This window comes from Pygocentrus nattereri, chromosome 6, assembly GCF_015220715.1.
Source record: "Pygocentrus nattereri isolate fPygNat1 chromosome 6, fPygNat1.pri, whole genome shotgun sequence".
NCBI lineage: Eukaryota > Metazoa > Chordata > Actinopteri > Characiformes > Serrasalmidae > Pygocentrus > Pygocentrus nattereri.
The window spans coordinates 35632841-35638032 of record NC_051216.1 but is presented as its reverse complement, the minus strand read 5'-3'; positions in this window follow the sequence as shown (position 1 = coordinate 35638032).

Sequence of the window (5192 nt, the reverse complement as noted above, 5' to 3'; positions counted from 1 at the left end):
AGGGGAAAATACTTTTTCACAGCATTGTACCATTGCAGGCCACTGGTGAAGCAGCCATTTTGTAAAATTAGTTGTGGTACACAGATTAAGTGGGGCAACTGAGTTTGCCATCTTATATATCTGTGTTCAAAAAGCGACATACACGCTTACTCTAATGTAGTGCCAGAAGTCAAGACCAACAAATACTGAAAAATGAGTCAATATTTGTCTTTGGTTCTGTTCATTTTAATATGAAAAAACAGCATGCGAAAAAAATTGCTTGGTTACATTGTATTACCATCTAATCATAAAATAATGAACAAAGTAATAAACATAAGAAGAGTTAAGGGGCTATTTTATTATCTACATTTGAATTTTCCTACCATTTTCACCAGACATCCAACACTCTGTATGTAGAGCTGGGACAATAAGCCATTTTGAAAAATCAGGACATTTTCAATAAATATAGAAAAACTACATGTTTCATTATTTAAAACCACAAGAATTTTGCAGTTACATAGCATCATTTGCAATAGTTTGGTAGCCCTGGTCAATTTACATGTTTGTTGATTGTCTAAGTGAAAATACGTTAGCTCATCTTTTACAGAGAACACACTTTTGCACATTTTAATGCACAATTACTGTTTATTTACTGTATGTGGAAGGGTTGGTGGGGTGCAGTTTCAAAGCGTAATGGCACTTTCTCAGTCTGAGAATTACAGACCAAATAAAAACATAAATAATCATAGATGGCTGACGGCAAACTGGATATTCTGTAGTGTTCCATGGAGCAGCGGTGATGATAGGGTACCACAGAGGTCAGCATTGATCTGAAGCAAAGCCTCAAACTCCACCACGGGCACATGACGCTACTGCAAAGCTTCAGCTCTTGTGATTCCTTGCGCTGTAGTTTTATCAGAAATGTAGCCCAAAAATGAATATTTGAAGCTTGTATAAGATATTAATAACATACTTTTTTGCCTTGTATGCTGCACTTCTACAGTGAAAGTGGTGAAACTTGAAATGGTGTTATCCACTACATTCAATACATCACTACATTTATACAATTACTAATCATTCAAGCCAGCTACATCCCAGACAGCTAGGCAGGCAGCCCCTCAACTCAGACATTCTTTAGAGCTTAAGCATGTGACATTAATTGATAAAGGTCTATGATATAATCCAAAAGTTCACACCAATTCTAATCAGATTGTCCTGACCTTTGATTGCAGATTTCAGGATTTACAGAGTGACAGTGCAGGGACACCATGATTTAGTACACTTTTGTTCTGATTCCTTAATGCTACTTGTTTAATTTACATCATAGATTGCATGCAATTTTAATTTGATTACATCACACATTTTTATTCAGTCATACAGAGTACAGCATATACTTTGTTAAATGCTTTTGTTTAGTTTTTAAGTCACAGAACCCCTTTGGTTCATTTCCTACAATCAAACTGTGTTTCATACAGCCATGTAAAAATGTGCAATATTCAAGATCCTCTGGATTGCAAGAAATTAAGCAATCAAACCAAACTGAGTGTAATTTTTAGGTGCCTTAATATTGTCCCCTTCCAAGACGTTCTACAGCTCCCAACATCTTTAACAGCCCTGAGCAATGGAGCTGACTTAGTACTAGAGAGTTGGAAAACTGACTTATGGTCATAACTAAGTTATGGACATTACTGAGGGAACAGGATGTTCATATAAAACAAAACCAGTTGCTACAACTGTTTTATTATAATCATACTAACCTCTGTACAACCTGTTCAATCCAAATGTCTATTACACTCCAAAACTATGATAGCTTTATTTCTGTAATTTTAGTACATTACCAGGGCTTTGAGATCATTTACGTACACTAAAGTTGTGTATGTAAAATTTGTGGATTTTAGCAGCTGTATGTTAAGTCCAGCTTGGGAATGGTCACGTAAAATGTCACAACGAACACAATATAGAATACAAAATATCTATTCTGTTCAATATTTGGTTTTAATTCTGTGTGCATGGGAGATTACTAGCATTGTAGCCTATTATATTACCATGTTAGGACAACACGTTCATCACTTTTGCTTTTCAAAAGACAGTGTCATAATGTATTCAGTCATTCAGCAAACATTTACACATTACTGCAATCTTTCATTTTCGTCTAGAGTAGGGGCTACTGCTGTATTTTGAGCTAAAATAAAACATTTCTGCCACTTACAGATACATTATGGTGTGGTTTCTTTTTCTTTTCTTCCATTCTTCCAGGATGTAATGGTCAACCACAACTTATGGTTAAACAGCACCATCAACTGTCTCACGTCAGCGTCTTTACTGTGTTTATGCCAGTGCTATGTTATTTCCCTCCACCCACAGCACTGCAGATTCAATGATTTCCTGTCCTAACACACCTGATTAGGCTCACAAATAGCAATTAGTTGATTAAAACGGTAATTAGTTAATGTGCTGGATCAGGTGTTTTCATATAAAGAATAGTTGAAACTGTGTAGAGCTGTAGGTCATCAGAGGCAGAGCTACTGAACACAGATTTAAACAGCTGCCAAGTTTGCCCTTTAGCAGTGCTAGGCTAGTTAGCACTAGAAGCTGCAAACGCAAAAAAAGATAATACAGCTTTGTTCAACAGAACCGCATGTCACATCAGTAAATAAGACAAATATTGCCCATAGTATTGGGCATGCCAGCAGAATCCTCTGTGACAATTCCACAAGTCATTTTGCCATGTGCAAGGCAGATCATGGCTCTAGGAGTGGGCATGGCTCATGTTCAGAGGACCTGTCACTCCAAATCTGCTCACCATTGGCGAGTACAAGTGACTGCCCACTTGTAAAATCTGCACCCCCCCCCCACAACCACCATGAAAATGTGCCAAAATTTAAAAAGCAACACAGCGATTCCAAGACTATACCAGCAAAATCATCAAACTGAAAAAAAAATGTAAAGACTAAAAAAATTAGTAGTCATTTTTTGAAAAATTGACTTGATTTAACTGTCGTCATTAGTGTCTGCAACATATGTTGGGCACTTAGATTCTTAACATTTTGCTTATGAATTTTGTAACTGAATTATTCACACCATATTCCCCACGAAAAACTAATCTGGTCTGAATAGTCCTTTACTGACCTAGATGACTATCTGCCCACCTACTGGACTACGTTGACCACCATGGTGCTCTCTGGTTCACAACGCTGTGCAAACCTCACCAGCATGAACAGCCCCCTCAATGATACTGCTGCTGCTGCTGCACTGACTTCACCTGCTTTTGCCCTTTTCTGTAATATTCATATTTAATGTTACACTAATGGTAAAACCTTGTTCTCTGCTCGCATTGTTTTTGTGTTATCGTTTCGCTATCTGGTATCAACCAGAGGAGAATGGGTTCCCCTTTTGAGTCTTGGTTCCTGTCAAGGTTTCTTTCTCTTAGGATGTTTTTCCTTGCCACAGTGGCCATTGGCTTTCTTATGTGGGTTCGGACCCGGATTTTTCTGTGAAGCTGCTTTGTGACAACACCTGTTGTAAGCGCTATTCATAGAATTCTATTACGTCATTAAGAAGACCATGTCACCATTTTGGTAGGCAGGCTAACTCCACCCCTGGCTCAACTTAGAGAAATAGGGGCACACTAGGAGGGAATATGGGTTTGGAGGTGGGGCTGCAAGGGAAACTAGGTGGCCTGGGCCAGTGTAAGTTAGCTACCAGAAAATATGGAGAGTGACAGAATCAAATGACACTTTTGAAACTGAGAGGCCTTATGAGGTAGAATTTTCTCTACTACCATCCCCATTTAGCCTAAACAGTATGAGCCACTGACTTAAGCTGCCAAAGAGTTAACGTAGTGCCAGAAAATGATCAGCAGCGAGGGGCATAGACGTCAGAACATTCCTTGAAACCATGACAGCTAGTTTATCTGTTCAATATAATCTGAGTTCTGATTACTTAGATGCACTGAAATCAGAATGAATGAAGTGGATTTCTTTGAACACTATCTACGTTTCATTCAGTTTAACATCAAGGCTGCAGACTGCATCACCGGTCAGCCAGTATTTGCTGCTGTTCCAGCGTTGCTTGCCATTGATTTCTGTTCAGTGAGTGCGTACACCCGAGGGTTTGTGAAGGAAAACGTGAACTGGATGCAACACCCGCAGCTTAATGGATACTTGCAAGAATCCTCACTTAATCTGTCCAACATTGACTTCGAGCAAGGGTGGGGAAAGTCCGGTCCTAGAGAGTTGGGTTCGTGAATAGTTTGGTGGTTGTCCTGCTCCAGCACACCGGCCTCAACTCATCAGCTAATTAGTTGGTGTAGGTCCATAATAAAAAGTAAAAAGTTATTTTCTCTATATAATACCAAAAATATTATAGATACATTTTCTGCGTGATGCTGAGGTCACAAAATACTCTTCTAAGAAAGATAAAAAAAAATACTCCACAAAACATTGCAGTAGATTAAATAAAATAATCAATGATTTCATCATATATTTAACAGAAAGAGCAAACTGACATAACAGCAGGGTTCAATTTAGCCGATCTATGATTTATTTGGCGAAAATTACTAAACGACGCAGCTTCATTGGATAGCAGTAAATCCGTCACATCTATGATGTCAAATCGTCCAAAAGATAAGACAAACAAGAACAGATACTGGAGTTCGGTAAAGAATACATCTTAATTTACTGTACCGTTGGCTCAGCAGAAAATGCTAATACACTGTTTATACAAGCAAATGCTCTTTTATTGACCAAGTACTTCAAAAGCAGGTCTTTGTAAAGACACGAAATGCCCAGCACTGACCCCCACACAAAATATAAGGAAAATGAGTAAAACTATTTCCTTTTGGAAGCTGAATGCTAGTGTTGAGTGAGGCATAGCATTGTTTAGTTAGTGACACAGAAGGCAATAAACGAACTTTTATTTTGACAAAACCGTTTTGCGTATTCCATATGCGATAGATTGGAGCCTAACTATTGCACATATCAGTCAGATTACACGCTTCTGTGATTCATTGGGACTCTGTAGTTGTCGTAAAAATGGTGACTGCGGTTTTTTTTTTTTTTTTAATGACGGGGGCATTTTATACAGTGCTTACGGTAATCATGGATAAAATGACAGCGTTTTACCGTATTTTCGGGAATTGTAGTCTTTTGTTCCTTTATAGCAACCGCTTCACATGACGTTACCACGTTACGTGAAACTACATATTCCAGCAA